Source organism: Nerophis lumbriciformis, linkage group LG16, assembly GCF_033978685.3.
Source record: "Nerophis lumbriciformis linkage group LG16, RoL_Nlum_v2.1, whole genome shotgun sequence".
In the NCBI taxonomy this organism is placed as follows: domain Eukaryota; kingdom Metazoa; phylum Chordata; class Actinopteri; order Syngnathiformes; family Syngnathidae; genus Nerophis; species Nerophis lumbriciformis.
In genome coordinates, this window is record NC_084563.2 from 39,275,564 (window position 1) to 39,295,720 (window position 20,157).

The 20,157-nt window shown below is 42.3% G+C and overlaps 1 protein-coding gene across 1 annotated transcript in view; it reads right to left on the reverse strand.

Annotated features, from left to right (window-relative positions):
* LOC133617264 (insulin-like growth factor-binding protein 4) overlaps window positions 1-20,157 on the reverse strand; it is a 141,076-nt gene that overhangs the window by 60,159 nt on the left and 60,760 nt on the right. The window lies entirely within an intron of this gene.

Below are 20,157 nucleotides of genomic sequence, written 5' to 3' on the forward strand. Positions count from 1 at the left end.
ATGGCAGTTATGCCATCATTATTAATTATATATAAATGTTTAAGTAGACTGTTGATTTTGCAGTAAAATCTTTAAATTTACAACATTTTACTGTAAAATATAGTGTTTTTTTTAATTTCTTACAACATTTTTCGCTAAATATAAAAACAGTACCACTTTTTCGTTTTTTTTACGGAAAAAACTGGCAGCTCAGTTGCCAGAATTTTCCTATTAAATTTACATTGGGTTTTACAACATATTGTTAATGGAAAAAAACAGTACAAGTTCCCTTTTTATTCTGGTAACTTAACTGCCAGTTTTTCTACCGTAAAAACAAATGTATCGTTTTTTCTCTCCATTTAAAGTAGATAGATAGATATATAGATAGTACTTTATTGATTCCTTCAGGAGAGTTCCCTCAGGAAAATTAAAATTCCAGCAGCAGTGTACAAAATTGAGATGGAATTTAAAAAGGAAAAAGTAAATAATGGGGGTATAAATAGAAACAAAATACGCCGTTAAAAACAAGATTTTACAGTACAAAAAATATGGCAGCTCAGTCAACAGAATTTTAACGCAAAAAAAAAAAAGGTAGTTTTTTCACAAAACAACTACACTGTAAAAAGTTATTGTCGTTGTGGAGGGAGGTGTGGCCAGTGCTGCCTGCAGGAGCAGAGGTTATCGCCTCTGTCCATGGTGCTGAGGACAGAGCACCATCAGACGGGGGCGTGGCAGTGCCGACGGCGAGACACAGCTGAACAGGTGATTAGATCTCCCAGGTGGTACGAGTTATCTAATCACCTGTTGTCTTTAACAGTAGCGGCCGGAAACAGGAGAGAGGGAGGATTTGGAGTGACTTAAAAGTCACAATCTGCTGAAAAACTATTTGATTAAACTGATGAACATTAAAACTCTGTGAAAAACTGCACACCTGGCTCCTGTGACGTGTGTAACAGTGGAACTGCTAGGAAGCGACTTCCAAGGTCATTTTTATTAATATGATGGGTAGTTTGCTATAAAATCATAAGTCAAGCAGATATTTAAGTATTTATTTTTATTTAGACACAAAATGTTTGGAAAGTATGATAATATACTGTAATATTTGTTGCAATATTGGATACTATTAAAGTTTAAAAGGTATGCAATTTCAAGCAGTACATATACAAACCCCGTTTCCATATGAGTTGGGAAATTGTGTTAGATGTAAATATAAACGAAATACAATGATTTGCAAATCCTTTTCAACCCATATTCAGTTGAATATGCTACAAAGACAACATATTTGATGTTCAAACTGATAAACATTTTTTGTTTCTTTTGCAAATAATCATTAACTTTAGAATTTGATGCCAGCAACACGTGACAAAGAAGTTGGGAAATGTGGCAATAAATACTGATAAAGTTGAGGAATGCTCATCAAACACTTATTTGGAACATCCCACAGGTGAACAGGCAAATTGGGAACAGGTGGGTGCCATGATTGGGTATAAAAGTAGATTCCATGAAATGCTCAGGCATTCACAAACAAGGATGGGGCGAGGGTCACCACTTTGTCAACAAATGCGTGAGCAAATTGTTGAACAGTTTAAGAAAAACCTTTCTCAACCAGCTATTGCAAGGAATTTAGGGATTTCACCATCTACGGTCCGTAATATCATCAAAGGGTTCAGAGAATCTGGAGAAATCACTGCACGTAAGCAGGTAAGCCTGTGACCTTCGATCCCTCAGTCTGTACTGCATCAACAAGTGACATCAGTGTGTAAAGGATATCACCACATGGGCTCAGGAACACTTCAGAAACCCACTGTCAGTAACTACAGTTGGTTGCTACATCTGTAAGTGCAAGTTAAAACTCTCCTATGCAAGGCGAATTCCGTTGATCAACAACACCCAAAAAAACGCCGTTGGCTTCGCTGGGCCTGAGCTCATCTAAGATGGACTGATACAAAGTGGAAAAGTGTTCTGTCCACATTTCAAATTGTTTTTGGAAACTGTGGACGTCGTGTCCTCCGGACCAAAGAGGAAAAGAACCATCCGGATTGTTATAGGCGCAAAGTTAAAAAAGCCAACATCTGTGATGGTATGGGGGTGTATTAGTGCCCAAGACATGGGTAACTGACACATCTGTGAAGGCGCCATTAATGCTGAAAGGTACATACAGGTTTTGGAGCAACATATGTTGCCATCCAAGCAACGTTACCATGGACGCCCCTGCTTATTTCAGCAAGACAATGCCAAGCCACGTGTTACATCAACGTGGCTTCATAGTAAAAGGGTGCGGGTACTAGACTGGCCTGCCTGTAGTCCAGACCTGTCTCCCATTGAAAATGTGTGGCGCATTATGAAGCCTAAAATACCACAACGGAGACCCCCGGACTGTTGAACAACTTAAGCTGTACATCAAGCAAGAATGGGAAAAAATTCCACATGATAAGCTTAAAAACTGCGTCTCCTCAGTTCCCAAATGTTTACTGAGTGTTGTTAAAAGAAAAGGCCATGTAACACAGTGGTGAACATGCCCTTTCCCAACTACCTTGGCACGTGTTGCAGTCGTGAAATTCTAAGTTAATTATAATTTACAAAAAAAAAATAAAGTTTATGAGTTTGAACATCAAATATGATGTCTTTGTAGCATATTCAATTGAATATGGGTTGAAAAGAATTTGCAAATCATTGTATTCCGTTTATATTTACATCTAACACAATTTCCCAACTCATATGGAAACAGGGTTTGTAGAAAGCCGGTCCGTGAAAGTAATGCATACATTAAACTGGTCCCTGGTAGAAAAAAGGTTGGAGATCCCTGATCTAAATGTCTACTACAGTGTTAGTATTATTAATGCGTGATTTTGACTGACATCAATGTGAGAGACATTTGTTTGCAACACTGCAGACTCAACTCAGTCCACAGAAAATCAACATCGTATAAAGTTGCAGTCATCGTGTCCCGCCCCGTTCGTGTCAAGTAAAGTGATTTTGTAAACTCAAAACGCCCATCTTGGCGTGTCTGGAGAGGAAATGTGTCTTTTCTGTTTATTTTCAGTCTTTAATCTTTGCTCATCAGCACTTCCTCCCACCAGAGCCAACATTGTTTCAGCTGTTTCCTTCATCCAAACTTCTTAATTCTCCTCCTTTTGTCTGTTTACACTTTCACGACTGCAAGTGCTCTTGCTGAAAAGAGCGAGGTGATTTGGGAGCGTGTCAGGGGTGAGATAGTCTTGTTTGTTGCTCCCGTTGCAGTTTTTTCGAAAAGTCATTACTTCTTGGCCGGACTTCCTTTCATGTGGATAATGAATCTGTGTAATTGGGTGATACCTCGGTTTTCGTTGGTAAAGTAATCTGTGCCAAAAGTTAAAAAAAACAAAACATAAAAACTATTTTTTTCCAGTAAAAAAATCATGAAAATCCAATGAATCCCTTTCAAACACTCAGAAATATAAACATCAAACTCATTCTATAGATAATAATTACATACTAATATTCAGAAAACAATGTGAAATACCTATAAATGACACATTAAATGAAAAATGAGGTGGGTCGGGTAGTCAGAAAACGTACAAACCCCGTTTCCATATGAGTTGGGAAATTGTGTTAGATGTAAATATAAACGGAATACAATGATTTGCAAATCATTTTCAACCCATATTCAGTTGAATATGCTACAAAGACAACATATTTGATGTTCAAACTGATGAACTTTTTTTCTTTTGCAAATAATCATTAACTTTAGAATTTGATGCCAGCAACACGTAACGAAGAAGTTGGGCAAGGTGGCAATAAATACTGATAAAGTTGAGGAATGCTCATCAAACACTTATTTGGAACATCCCACAGGTGAACAGGCAAATTGGGAACAGGTGGGTGCCATGATTGGGTATAAAAGTAGATTCCATGGAATGCTCAGTCATTCACAAACAAGGATAGGTGTGAGGGTCACCACTTTGTCAACAAATGTGTGAGCAAATTGTTGAACAGTTTAAGAACAACATTTCTCCATGAGCTATTGCAAGGAATTTAGGGATTTCACCATCTACGGTCCGTAATATCATCAAAAGGTTCAGAGAATCTGGAGAAATCACTGCACGTAAGCAATAAGCCCGAAAACCAACACTGAATGCCCGTGACCTTCGATCCCTAAAGCGGTACTGCATCAAAAAGTGACATCAGTGTGTAAAGGATATCACCGCTCAGGAACACTTCAGAAAACCACTGTCAGTAACTACAGTTTGTCGCTACATCTGTAAGTGCAAGTTAAAACTCTTACTATGCAAAGCGAAAGCCATTTATCAACAACACCCGGAAACGCCGCCCGGTTCGCTGGGCCCGAGCTCATCTAAGATGGACTGATGCAAAGTGGAAAAGTGTTCTGTGGTCTGACGTGTCCACATTTCAAATTGTTTTTGGAAACTGTGGACGTCGTGTCCTCCGGACACAAGAGGAAAAGAACAATCCGGACTGCTCTAGGCGCAAAGTTGAAAAGCCAGCATCTGTGATGGTATGGGGGTGTATTAGTGCCCAAGGCATGGGTAACTTACACATCTGTGAAGGCACCATTAATGCTGAAAGGTACATTGCCATCAAAGCAATGTTATCATGGACGCCCCTGCTTATTTCAGCAAGACAATGTCAAGCCACGTGTTACAACAGCGTGGCTTCATAGTAAAAGAGTGTGGGTACTAGACTGGCCTGCCTGTAGTCCAGACCTGTCTCCCATTGAAAATGTGTGGCACAATATGAAGCGTAAAATACGACAATGGAGACCCCGGACTGTTGAACAACTTAAGCTGTACATCAAGCAAAAACTCAGTTCTCAAACGTTTACTGAGTGTTGTTAAAAGGAAAGGCCATGTAACACAGTGGTAAAAATGCCCCTGTGACAACTTTTTTGCAATGTGTTGCTGCCGTTAAATTCTAAGTTGATGATTTTTTGCCCAAAAATGTAAGTTTCTCAGTTCGAACATTAAATATCTTGTCTTTGCAGTCTATTCAATTGAATATAAGTTGAAAAGGATTTGCAAATCATCGTGGGCTCCAGCACCCCCCGCGACCCCAAAAGGGACAAGTGGTAGAAAATGGATGGATGGATGTATTCTGTTTTTATTTACGATTTCACAACGTGCCAACTTCCCTGGTTTTGGGGTTTGTACATAGTAGCGTATAGTTCTAACTTATATCTGTCAGTAGACTCGCTATGGAAGTGATAAAAACTACAACAAGGAGAAGACACAGTCGAAGTGGAGGCACGTAAATAAGACCGCCCACAAAACGGAGCATCCTGAAGCGACTGTCAGAAAGCGGCTTAAAGACGATCTGTAAAACGTAATCCATGCAACATTTTGACCAAAGAACCACCATTACATGTTATGTAGACCACAAGGAAGTGTTTTAAAGGGAGAGTGTTACTACCCACCTCTGTGTATGTGACACAGGAGAGCACAGGTCAAAGGTCAGTATGTGTTTGCTTTCAGCGCTTTGTTTGCCAGACACTTTCCTGACATCTGGAACCAAACTATTGCTTCTCAAACCAGGCTGCTGTAGCTCGTCAAAAGACGATGAAACTCTGAACGTCTAACTTTTTGCATTGAACATATTTTAGAGAGGAGTGTTTTAATTAGAGATGTCCGATAATGGCTTTTTTGTCGATATTCCGATATTGTCCAACTCTTAATTACCGATTCCGATATCAACTGATACCGATACATACAGTCGTGGAATGAACACATTATTATGCCTAATTTTGTTGTGATGCCCCGCTGGATGCATTAAACAATGTAACAAGGTTTTCCCAAAATAACTCAACTCAAGTTATGGGGAAAGAAATGCCAACATGGCACTGCCATATTTATTATTGAGGTCACAAAGTGCATTATTTTTTTTTAACATGCCTCAAAACAGCAGCTTGGAATTTGGGACATGCTCTCCCCGAGAGAGCATGAGGAGGTTGAGGTGGGCGGGGTTGAGGTAGGGGGTGTTAGGGGGTAGCGGGGGGTGTATATTAGAGTGTCCCGGAAGAGTTAGTGCTGCAAGTGTCATGACTTGGTCCTGGGTGTTTGCTTTTCCGGGATGCAACGGAAAGTTGGCTCGGGCGAGACGGGAATGTAAGTACATAATTTATTTTAAAATTACTAAAACAAAAAGAAGTAAACAAAAGGCGCGCACAATGGCGGAGAACAAACTATGAAACTAAAAAGACTATAAACATGGAACAAAAACTTACTTTGGCATGGGACATGAAGCATGATCTAAGAGGATGAAGAGTGTGTAGAGCATAATTGTGGGTTGTCGTCAGAACGACAAACTGAAAACAATGAACTTAAATACTATAGACATGATTAACGAAAACAGGTGCGTGACTCAAAACGTGAAACAGGTGCGTGACGTGACAGGTGAAAGCTAATGGTTGCTATGGTGACAAAACAAAAGTGCACAAAAAGTCCAAAAACAAAACCGAACATGACTAAAACAAAAACATGATCACACAGACATGACAGCAAGGGGTTCTGGGTATTTGTGCTGTTGTGTTTATGTTGTGTTACTGTGCGGACGTTCTCCCGAAATGTGTTGATCATTCTTGTTTGGTGTGGGTTCACAGTATGGTGCATATTTGTAACAGTGTTAAAGTTGTTTATACTGCCACCCTCAGTGTGACCTGCATGGCTGTTGACCAAGTATGAATTGCATTCACTTGTGTGTGTGTGAAAAGCCGTAGATATTATGTGATTGGGCAGGCACGCAAAGGCAGTGCCTTTAGGTTTATTGGCGCTCTGTACTTCTCCCTACGTCTGTGTACCACTCTGTACAGGGGCGTTTTAAAAAGTCATACAATTTACTTTTTGAAATCCATCCATCCATCTTCTTCCGCTTATCCGAGGTCGGGTCGCGGGGGCAGCAGCCTAAGCAGGGAAGCCCAGACTTCCCTCTCCCCAGCCACTTCGTCCAGCTCTTCCTGTGGGACCCCGAGGCGTTCCCAGGCCAGCCGGGAGACATAGTCTTCCCAACGTGTCCTGGGTCTTCCCCGCGGCCTCCTACCGGTCGGACGTGCCCTAAACACCTCCCTGGGGAGGCGTTCGGGTGGCATCCTGACCAGATGCCCGAACCACCTCATCTGGCTCCTCTCGATGTGGAGGAGCAGCGGCTTTACTTTGAGCTCCTCCCGGATGGCAGAGCTTCTCACCCTATCTCTAAGGGAGAGCCCCGCCACCCGGCGGAGGAAACTAATTTCGGCCGCTTGTACCCGGGATCTTGTCCTTTCGGTCATAACCCAAAGCTCATGACCATAGGTGGGGATGGGAACGTAGATCAACCGGTAAATTGAGAGCTTTGCCTTCCGGCTCAGCTCCTTCTTCACCACAACGGATCGATACAGCGTCCACATTACTGAAGACGCCGCACCGATCCGCCTGTCGATCTCATGATCCACTCTTCCCTCACTCGTGAACAAGACTCCGAGGTACTTGAACTCCTCCACTTGGGGCAAGATCTCCTCCCCAACCCGGAGATGGCACTCCACCCTTTTCCGGGCGAGAACCATGGACTCGGACTTGGAGGTGCTGATTCTCATCCCAGTCGCTTCACACTCGGCTGCGAACCGATCCAGTGAGAGCTGAAGATCCTGGCCAGATGAAGCCATCAGGACCACATCATCCGCAGAAAGCAGAGACCTAATCCTGCAGCCACCAAACCAGATCCTCTCAACCCCTTGACTGCGCCTAGAAATTATGTCCATAAAAGTTATGAACAGAATCGGTGACAAAGGGCAGCCTTGGCGGAGTCCAACCCTCACTGGAAACGTGTCCGACTTACTACCGGCCATGCGGACCAAGCTCTGGCACTTATCGTACAGGGAGCGGACTGCCACAATCAGACAGTCCGATACCCCATACTCTCTGAGCACTCCACACTTTTTGAAACCGATACCGGTAATTTCCGATATCACATTTTAAAGCATTTATCGGCCGATAATATCGGCAGTCCGATATTATCGGACATCTCTAGTTTTAATCCTTTGGTTTGATCATCACGCAAACTACCTAACCTGGCAAGGCTTCTTCTGAATTCTGCTTTTGTTCCAAAGCATGACTAAACATGTTCTATTTCATTGTTTCATAAGCCTTCCTCCTTCAAGGCATGTATTTATAATTGCCATAAAAACTTTGACCACTCGACTTCCTCCACCACGGTTCAAATACCGTGTGGTTTGCTTCCGACCGTAAGTCTTTCCTTTCCTCACCATACATGTCTCTTCCTTTCAGTGTGGTCCAGCTTAATCCTGGTTTCCGCTTCAAAGAAACCTCATTCCAGAGCTGTGAGGACTTTAAGAAGACTTCTGCGGTGAGTCCTCTGCACTTATGTGAAGGTGTTTCTACGTTTCAGACTTGGACAAGACCGTGTGTCGTGCAAACACCCGGCCAGGGAACATGTTGTCACCAACTGTCCAATTACTTTTGCGGCTTTGAAAATTGAGGGCTGTGTGTGACGACGGATGCAACTGTCTCAAAATAAAAGTCGAAAGTATTCACTTCAATGACACCGTCAGGGCTGGGTTCGAATCCATTGTGGTGTAAGGCAAATAAACCGTACTGGACGGAAAGAAGGTTGTTCATTGTGTTCGACAGGTACAAGTCATGAATATTACATTATTTCCAGTCTGGTGTACGCACAAATATAGCACAAATATATTATTATTAAGTCCATCTTAATGTTCCTCATACGTATTATTATTTTTATCATAACTCATTCGGCAGTGATTCATTCAGGCCATGCAGTCACTGCACAAGTCTGGACGCTACGTCTGTTTTGGTATCTTTCTGTGTTACCATGGCTGAAGTGTCCCAACACTTTTTCACTTCCGATATACAAACCCCAAACCCGGTGAAGTCGGCACGTTGTGTAAATCGTAAAAAAAAACAGAATACAATGATTTGCGAATCCTTTTCAACCTATATTCAATTAACCCTTGTGTAATCTTCATATTGTTGTTACTCAGCCAGGGTTTGTGGGTCTGATGGACCCGTTGGATTTTGTGTCTTTTAATGACTCGCAATCAAACACTTTTATGTTAAAATACTGAACAGATGTTTTCCTTATCCCAATAAACATCTGTTCAGTATTTTAACATAAAAGTGTTTGATTGTGAGGCATTAAAAGACACAAAATCCAACGGGTCCATCAGACCCACAAACGCTGGCTGAGTAACAACAAAATGAACGTTGCACGGAAAAATTCTCTGCCAGTTTCTGCATTCTTCTTTTGTGTTTCTGCACCTGCGGTTCCCACACAAGGTTGCAACATTGTTTGTCAACACTGTCTGCTCTCATTTTCTCGCACATTTGACCCTCTGATATTCTGTGTACCTACACTCTGTCCTCCTCCTGTCTAGGCCTGTTGTGTGAGTGTGTGTGTGTGTGTGTGTGTGTGTGTGTGTGTGTGTGTGTGTGTGTGTGTGTGTGTGTGTGTGTGTGTGTGTGTGTGTGTGTGTGTGTGTGTGTGTGGTACACAGAGCATCAATTTCCACACTTCTATTAGTCCCGGGTCCAGTGGATCCAGACATCTTATATGTAATAGAAATGTGTAGGGGGGGTGTAAGGGTGGTGGTCATTAAATATGTATTCTGATATATGTTCTTCACAGAAAATGAGCCAAAGTCGGTGAGTCTCAGTTAGAAAAATGTATTAATTGTATCATTTTTCTTTTAATAAAAAAATGAAAGCGGGTCCCACAGACCCGAACACCACACAAGGACTGCAAAGAGAAGATAGTTAACGTTCGAACTGGAAAAACGTTATTTTTTTGCAAATATTAGCTCATTTGGATATAGATGCCTGCAACATGTTTCAAAAATTTAGGGATTTCACCATCCAAGGTCTGTAATATCATTAAAAGGTTCAGAGAATCCGGAGAAATCACTGCACGTAACTTTGGATCCCTCAGGCGGTACTGCATCAAAAAGCGACATCAGTGTGTAAAGGATATCACCACATGGGCTCAGGAACACTTCCGAAAACCACTGTCAGTAACGACAGTTCGTCGCTACATCTGTAAATGCAAGTTAAAACTCTACTATGCAAAGCGAAAGCCATTTATCAACAACACCCGGAAACGCCGCCCCCTGCGCTGGGCCCGAGGTCATCTAAGATGGACTGATGCAAAGTGGAAAAGTGTTCTGTGGTCTGACGAGTCCACATTTCAAAGAGGAAAAGAACAATCTGAATTGTTACAGGCGCAAAGTTGAAAAGCCAGCATCTGTGACGGTATGGGGGTGTATTAGTGCCCAAGGCATGGGTAACTTACACATCTGTGAAGGCGCCATTAATGCTGAAAGGTACATACAGGTTTTGGAGCAACATATGTTGCCATCCAAGCAACGTTATCATATTTCAGCAAGACAATGCCAAGCCACGTGTTACAACAGCGTGGCTTCATAGTAAAAGAGTGCGGGTACTAGACTGGCCTGCCTGTAGTCCAGACCTGTCTCCCATTGAAAATGTGTGGCGCATTATGAAGCCAAAAATACCACAACGGAGACTCTGGACTGTTGAACAACTTAAGCTGTACATCAAGCAAGAATGGGAAAGAATTCCACCTGAAAAGCTTCACAAATGTGTCTCCTCAGTTCCCAATCGTTTACTGAGTGTTGTTAAAAGGAAAGGCCATGTAACACAGTGGTAAACATGCCAACTTTTTTGCAATGTGTTGCTGCCATTAAATTCTAAGTTAATGATTATTTGCAAAAAAAAATAATACGTTTCTTAGTTCGAACATTAAATATCTTGTCTTTGCAGTCTATTCACTTGAATATAAGTTGAAAAGGATTTGCATATCATTGTATTCTGTTTTTATTTACGAATTACACAACGTGCCAACTAGCTAGCACATTTGTTTTATGCATTTATTCTATGTTGGAATGTAACAGAGATGTTATTTTGTATCTCATGTAAGTTATATTGACATACTTTTTCTGTATGTTAAGTTTTACAGTGTTTTGAAGTAAAACTCTGAAGAGCAAGAAGAGACGTTAGCGGGAGCACAAATATTATATATTTTTTTTTGTACGTTAATTAGTTTTAATAATTTTTCTCATAATATTTATTATTTTATTTTCAATGTTCCTATTGTTGCATCGTGTCATATGCTCAGGGCCATTGCTAAGACTTCCTGGCCCCCGGAAAGAGTATTGGTGTGGGCCCCTACTCAGTGGCCTAGTGTTTAGAGTGTCCGCCCTGAGATCGGTAGGTTGTGAGTTCAAACCCCGGCCGAGTCATACCAAAGACTATAAAAAAATGGGACCCATTACCTCCCTGCTTGGCACTCAGCATCAAGGGTTGGAATTGGGGGTTAAATCACCAAAATGGTTCCCGGGCGCGGCCACCGCTGCTGCCCACTGCTCCCCTCACCTCCCAGGGGGTGATCAAGGGTGATGGGTCAAATGCAGAGAATAATCTCGCCACACCTAGTGTGTGTGTGACAATCATTGGTACTTTAACTTTAACTTTAACTTTAGCCCCATTCATTGCTACTTTCAATGTTCTTGTTTTTTAATATTTTTGCCATTTTTGTTTTTGTACGGCTAACCACTTAATAAGTCTGATTATTATTATGGAAATTATTCATTATTACCGTATTTTCGGAGTATAAGTCGCACCGGAGTATAAGTCGCACCTGCTGAAAATGCATAATAAAGAAGGAAAAAAACATATATAAGTTGCACTGGAGCCCGGCCAAACTATGAAAAAAAACTGCGACTTATAGTCCGAAAAATACGGTAGTTATCTTTTAACTTGTTTGTATTTAGACTATTCAACTTCTCCACTACTAACACATTTTACAAGACCACATTGAACTGGGGACTTTGTTTTATTGAACTTGTGACTTGATCAGAGCATAATTCAGCCAGATGACAGCTAATGTAGGCTCCAGCCTGGGCCCCCGTCAAAGGTAATGTTACAGACATTAAATGAATGAACAAGTAGGCTAACTGTTTCAGCCGCCCTCAGTAGTTTTACTCATTCACCATTTTTTTATGTCCTGGGCCCCTGCTCTGCTGCTCCTATTCCTGGCCTTCTTCTCAACTCTTTTCTGGTTTCCGGACTTCTGCATTTTGTGGGCCATCCAAACCGTGCTGGACTTCGTTTGCACTCACTTAATTCCGATGAGGAAGAAACATGGGAAGGACAAACCGCTGTGTGTGTGTGTGTGTGTGTGTGTGTGTGTGTGTATGTGTGTGTGTGTGTGTGTGTGTGTGTGTGTGTGTGTGTGTGTGTGTGTGTGTGTGTGTGTGTGTGGACCAAACCATTTTAAGAAGGGGCCAAGGCGGTTATTGAGATGATTTAAAATAGAATATGGTATGACTTATGGCTTTGTTTCAATTTGGATTCATTCGTATGTTCAGTGTATGCATTATAATTTTTTCGTAGAGGCAACGGGGGGCTTGTGTGGGCCCTAGTGGGCTGTGGGCCCTTAAAAATGTCATCACCTTTCCCCCCTATATGGCGACTCTGCTTATTTTGATTGTACTGTTTGTACTTTAACCATGTGAATGAAGCACTTTGTGACCTTTGCCTGTGAAAAGTGCTACATAAATAACATTTACTTACTTACTTACAACAAACTGTTGTATCGGAGTTCTTATATTGGACGTTTTAGATGAAGGCCGTTATAATCTTATAGTTGTTTTTTGCTGATACGCAATATCAATATTGGTTTAGAACACTCCTACCCATGGCAAACAAACTTAAGACTAGAGATGTCCGAGAATATTGGATTGTCGATATTATCGGCCGATAAATGCGTTAAAATGTAATATCGGAAATGATCAGTATCGGTTTCAAAAAGTAAAATGTATGACTTTTTAAAACGCCGCTGTGTACACGGACGTAGGGAGAAGTACAGAGCGCTAATAAACCTTAAAGGCTCTGCCTTTGCATGCCGGCCTAATCACATAATATCTATGACTTTTCACACACACAAGTGAATGCAAAGCATACTTGGTCAACAGCCATACAGGTCACACTGAAGGTGGCCGTATAAACAACTTTAACACTGTTACAAATATGCGCCACACTGTGAACCCACACCAAACAAGAATGACAAACACATTTAGGGTGAACATCCGCACCGTAACACAACATAAACACACCAGGACAAATACCCAGAACCCCTTGCAGCTCTAACTCTTCCGGGACGCTACAATATACACCCCCCGCAACACTGTTGATGTGATTCAATTGCCAGTAGTGCGTAAATGTGTTCCTGTATGGTATTTCTCCAGCAATGGTCATGTGGTGACATAAATGATGGTATTTGAGAGGTAATCATTGAAGTCGGACACCACTGAAGGCCTAGGTGGGAAACGCACGGCCCGCCACTGCTTAAGACCAAAGTTGAAAATGGGTCACAAAATGGCCGTACTCAGTTTGTCCAACTCCAAACATTCAGATCTCATTCTTCCCCCCTCTCCTCTGGTGTACCCCTCCTGTATATCATCGACCTCCTCCCTCTTGGCCAATTTTTTCCGTAAATATAATATTCAATTCCATTGCTATGCAGATGACACCCAAACCCACCATGTCTCCCCCTCCCTCCTCCCTCTCCGGTTGCCTTCAGGAAATCAGATCCCGGTTCTCCCATAACTTTCTCAAACTAAATAGTGATAAAACTGAACTCCTCCTTATTGGTACAAATTCCACCCTCTGTAAAATCTCCATTGACAATTCATCAGTTCCTCCCTCTCCCCAGGTCAAGAGTCTGGGTGTCATCCTGGATAGCTCCTTATCATTCAAGTCCCATATCAACAATGTCACTCGGTCAGCATACTTCAATCTACGCACCATCTCTCTTCCTCAGCAGCTCTGAAATTCTGGTTCACACCCTGGTCACACCCCGTTTGGACTACTGTAATTCTCTACTCTTTGGTTTACCTGACAAGTCCTTCTATAAACTACAAACATACAACTGGTTCAAAACTCCGCTGCCCGTGTCATTACTAGAACCTCCTCCATTAGTCACATAACACCTGTCCTGAAGCAACTCCATTGGCTCCCCAATAAATATCGCATCCATTAGAAGATCCTTTTCCTCACATTTAAGGCCATCAACAATCTTGCCTCTCTGTATCTCACCGATCTCCTTCATATCAAGACACCCTCACGTTCTCTCAGGTCTTCTTCAGCCATCCAGCTCATCCTCCCACCTACACGTCTGGTCACCATGGGGTCAAGAGCATGAAGGCTCTGTATACATTAAAGGGGAACATTATCACCAGACATATATAAGCGTCAATATATACCTTGATGTTGCAGAAAAAAGACCATATATTTTTTTAACCGATTTTCACACTCTAAATGGGTGAATTTTGGCGAATTAAACGCCTTTCTAATATTCGCTCTCGGAGCGATTACGTCACAACGTGACGTCACACCGAGAAGCAATCCGCCATTTTCTCAAACACCGAGTCAAATCAGCTCTGTTATTTTCCGTTTTTTCGACTTTTTTCCGTACCTTGGAGACATCATGCCTCGTCGGTGTGTTGTCGGAGGGTGTAACAACACGAACAGGGACGGATTCAAGTTGCACCAGTGGCCCAAAGATGCGAAAGTGGCAAGAAATTGGACGTTTGTTCCGTACACTTTACCGACGAAAGCTATGCTACGACAGAGATGGCAAGAATGTGTGGATATCCTGCGACACTCAAAGCAGATGCATTTCCAACGATAAAGTCAAAGAAATCTGCCGCCAGACCCCCATTGAATCTGCCGGAGTGTGTGAGCAATTCAGGGACAAAGGACCTCGCTAGCACGGCAAGCAATGGTGGCAGTTTGTTCCCGCAGACGAGCGAGCTAAACCCCCTGGATGTCTTGGCTCACACCGTTCCTTATGCCACCGAAGATGATCAAGAGAAGAATATCGACCCTAGCTTCCCTGGCCTGCTGACATCAACTCCAAAACTGGACAGATCAGCTTTCAGGAAAAGAGCGTGGATGAGGGTATGTCTACAGAATATATTAATTGATGAAAATTGGGCTGTCTGCACTCTCAAAGTGCATGTTGTTGCCAAATGTATTTCATATGCTGTAAACCTAGTTCATAGTTGTTAGTTTCCTTTAATGCCAAACAAACACATACCAATCGTTGGTTAGAAGGCGATCGCCGAATTCGTCCTCGCTTTCTCCCGTGTCGCTGGCTGTCGTGTCGTTTTCGTCGTTTTCGCTTGCATACGGTTCAAACCGATATGGCTCAATAGCTTCAGTTTCTTCTTCAATTTCGTTTTCGCTACCTGCCTCCACACTACAACCATCCGTTTCAATACATTCGTAATCTGTTGAATCGCTTAAGCCGCTGAAATCCGAGTCTGAATCCGAGCTAATGTTGCTATAGCTTGCTGTTCTTTCCGCCATGTTTGTTTGTGTTGGCTTCACTATGTGACGTCACAGGAAAATGGACGGGTGTTTATAACGATGGTTAAAATCAGGCACTTTGAAGCTTTTTTTAGGGATATTGCGTGATGGGTAAAACTTTGAAAAAAACTTCGAAAAATATAATAAGCCACTGGGAACTGATTTTTAATGGTTTTAACCATTCTGAAATTGTGATAATGTTCCCCTTTAAGCCGGATAACTCCTTGAACAAATAGTTATTTAGTCTAAGCCCTGTGTCAGCCTCACTAAACCATCGTTCAAGGTTGCCCTCCTTGGATCATTGTTTTAAATGGGTAAGTGCGCTGTGTATTTCTTGAATCTCCAGCTCTTAGCTTTGTATGGACTCATTGATCGTTTACAAACTGAGTTCGGAGAGGAAGTGACGCCAGAAAGACCGCGCCTCTCAGCTTCATAACAACCGGAGCTAACCACTGGAAATATAGAGGCAAGTCATCCAGACATGCCCGTGTTTCTCATTCTTCTACATCTTGTGGAAATCACACATGAATACCTTAAGAGAAGGAAAAGCGCGATTGCAGCTATTTGGGATACAACACATCTCATGGTGGAGGTAGGAGCCAGAGGCTTTGTGGGCAGAACAACACCACGCCTGCTCAAGGACCTGGGACTACTTGGAGCCACCCTGAGCAGATCCACCAAGGAGCTCTCAGAAGTAGCAGAGAAAGCTAGCCACTGGCTCTGGCTCAAACGACATGGCAAGGCTTGGGGAGCAACATCCAAGTAGGTTTTGCTGCAGGGCGTCCCTGTTCACTGCCCCTATCACCGGGAGATGTTCTGGACTAAGGGGCGAAACATCAATGAGAGGTGGTCCCCAGCTGAAGACCCTGCAGCAACACCTTTTCTGGTATGCGGTCAGGTTTAGGCTTGCCTCAGGGAAGAGGACGTCCCTGCCATGCACAGTCCACCACAGGCACCGGTGGAGGTGCGACAGGCCTAAGGCCCAGCGGCAAGACCACCTTGCTGTAATTAAAAAATTCAGACGGCAAGAGAACTTTCGAATGTCCGGGTCAGCTGTGATTCTACATACGGAAAAACTTTGTCCATTTGTCGAAGGTGAGACAACGAGAATGCGGGCTCCCGTGGATGTGATAGTGAAAAGTTGCGTGTGCTTTGTATTAGCTGGCCGACGAGGGAAGACTACGGAAAACAGCGAATGCTTTTGGACTGGCAAAGCAGACTGTATCAGTTATTGTCCGCCATGTATGTCGCGGACTCAACGTCTAGGTCCAGAGCATAAAAAAGTCAACAAAAACCAAGGTGAAGGCAAAAGAGTGAAGAGTGTTCTGACCAGATATCCAGATCCCTAGATTAATTGTTGTAAAATGTTCTTTATCACATTGTTTATGTCCATTAAAGATTTGATTAATTTATGATGGCTCAGGTGTGATTCACTACAATAGGGCCCCACAGCACACTGGATTCCAGTTAATTGAAATACCACAACACTGGATAGTGTTCAGATAAGTTCAATTTAAATTAGGAACTTGCACACAAAGCAACACTGGAGGTGACTATGCATTTCCGCGCATGCGTATTAGGTCGCGTTGCGCTGGCGGACGGAGGCGGGAGGGGGTCTTAAACGGTGGCATTGTGTGTGTGTGGACACGGATAAGGTTAGGTGGGATTTACCCTGGATAACCTTAGTGTAGAAGGGGCCTTAGTCACTCAGCCCCCCACCTCTGGAACTCTCTGCCCCTGGACATTCGACACTCTTCTTTCATTGCCATTTTCAAATCTCGCCTGAAAACATATTAAAGTTAAGTTAAAGTTAAAATTACGTTAAGTTAAAAAGTTAAGTTAACTTAAACTAGCTTACTCATGTTAATCAGTTGCCTCCATGTCACTTCTCATTTGCACTGTTCTTATTATGTATATATATTTGTTTTTTAATTGTTTGCCACATGACTTATTTATCTTTTATCTGTTATAAGGTGACCTGGAGAGCTGAGAAATGTATTATTGTTGTTATTATTATTACTTGATTAGAAACCCGATCTTTAACTGGGGAATTGTAGTTTTAGCAGTGGTGTGCCGTCAGGGCCAGCAAGGCCTTCTCTGTTGGCCTAACATAACCAGAAATCATGATCATAATTAAAGATAAAAGTCATTTTTTATTTACTTTCCCAAAATATTTTAAAGTACCGTATTTTTCGGAATATAAGTCGCACCGGAGTATAAGTCGCACCTGCCAAAAATGCATAATAAAGAAGGAAAAAAACATATATAAATCGCACTGGAGCCCGGCCAAACTGAAAAAAACTGCGACTTATAGTCCGAAAAAATACGGTATTCATATTCTCCTCATGTCATATTATGCTCCTTCCAGTGCTGTTGTTTTTAGGTCCTGGTGTCCTGGGCATGATGTTAAAGTGCATCCGGCAGTGGAGGCTCCTCTATGGGGTCTTGGGGCACTAGGAGGTTAACCCCTTTACTACTGTTACCTCAGGTGGCCCTTGGCAAAGGCCTAGTACCTGTCTGCCCCCTAGCCAGGGATACGGTGAAAACCTCAACGGCGGAGCAGGCGGAAGACGGTAGATTTAAGAACTACCACAACGGCTGCGGTGGCGGAAGAAGGCTGCAGCAGAAAAGGGTCCCCAGTCATCTTGGACTCCATGCCACTGGACCCTGACCCGATTCTGTCAAGGATCGTGTGGTGACTGTCTGTGCACCAGTCTCCCCACGTAAAACAAAGTCACGCACAGGCATCCTCCATAAAGGGATACACCCCTACCAGGAGGATCGTCATACTCGTTCGAGTGACCACCGATAATAATTGTTTTTAGGTTAGAGTTTGTATCCAATCAGAATTCAGATAGCTTATGTTGCCATGCTGTACCAAATCTGCCCAGCGCATCCAGAATCAACAATGCGGGCGTCCGTGCACTGTTAGTGAACGGACACATACAGTTGATAGACAGTTGCCATAGCCAATCAGATTAGTGACAGTCAGTAAGGCCTTCTAGCTGGCCTCATGTTGAACGTGACATTTACGGGTCCTGTGATTGGATACGCATCGGGACTGTAAGCGGATGAATTTGAGAACACATACAGTTGATAGACAGTTGCCATAGCCAATCAGATTAGTGACAGTCAGTAAGGCCTTCTAGCTGGCCTCATGTTGAACGTGACATTTACGGGTCCTGTGATTGGATACGCATCGGGACTGTAAGCGGATGAATTTGAGAACACATACAGTTGATAGACAGTTGCGATAGCCAATCAGATCACAATTTGTTGACAGTAGCTTATCTAGGTAGCCTGATGTTAACGAGACTGTCTCAATTGTCATTCCTGCTAAGTTGCAACTTAGCAGGAAATGTTGACACACAAAGAAGGAGAGCAACATGTTGATTAGGGGGCAGATATATATTTGCAAGGCCATTTTCAAGAAGGATATTTAAAGAGAAACTACATCTTGTGAGACGATGTCGGCGATGAAATGGGGAAATGCCCGCCATTTCCACTCAAATCGACGAGCGGTACAACTGGCTTATACGGCGTCCAATGGGTGCTACAAATTGTGAGTTCAAATATTTAATTCCTTATTTTTTTCACGTTTAATATGTTTTTTGCCATTTTAATTTTGACAGTACCACATAAGATATGATTTAATTGCTGATGCGGGTTTGTTGTTTCATTTAAATGCGCCAGAAAATAGACCGTTTTGTACACTGTTGAGGTGATTCAATGATCAGTAGTGCTTAAATGTGTTCCTGTATAGTACTCCTCCAGTAATGGTCATGTGGTGACATCAATTATGGTATTTTGAGAGGTAATCATTGAAGTCGGACATCACTGAAGGCCTAGGTGGGAAACGCACGGCCCGCCACTGAGTTTCAAGCATTGTAGAATGTTGAATCCTATATTGCAATTTGGCACTTTAGTACATTTCTATTGAAGAAAAATATGTTCCAATGTTTTCAAATTCTATTCTCCAAGGTTACTAGCATCGAGGCTGCTTGCATTGTTAGCATTTCCGTTCCGTGGGAAGATTCTAAAGGTTCCAATAATTTTTAAAAGGAAAAGCCCAAAAGTCGCCAAGTTGGTCTCACAAGCCGGTACAGAAATTTACTTTCCCACATTTCTGTGGGAACTGTTCTAGTTCTGGTTTTTGTTGTTGATTATCTGGCAGGGTGTTCAAAAGTTGTCCAGCACTTTTAAAAAAAAATTATTACTAAAAAGCAGAAATGTTTTCATTCAAAATCAGAAGCCGGCCAAGTAATACTTGGCTCACAATGTGGTCTGGTCCAAGTACAGTGCAAAGTCTATTTCATGTTAAAGGCCAGTAAAACTTACTGACACTTCATTTTTTTAAGTCAAAACTGAATATTACATCAACAGCAAATCCCAAAAAGCAAGAAACTTGCTGCCACACACTACTCTGGACACTTCCCAGCCAAACAAAAACCCAGGTGTATGAAATGTTGATGGTTTATTTGACAGAGGTGCAATACAGTACAGTACATCTGAAAATAATTAGACGCATGCTTCTTTTCAACTGATTTTTTTTTAAATTGTGTATTAATATTAGCCTCATTGTGTTTCTTGCCATATTGTACCATTAATGAAAAACAACACGGCAACTTTGGCATCCAATATTCACACTGTTATTGGAGCTACCGTATTTTTCGGACTATAAGGCACACTTAAAATCCTTTAATTTTCTCAAAACTCGCCTAATGTACAGAATCATTTTGGTTGTGCTTACCGACCTCGAAGCAATTTTATTTGGTACATGGTGAAA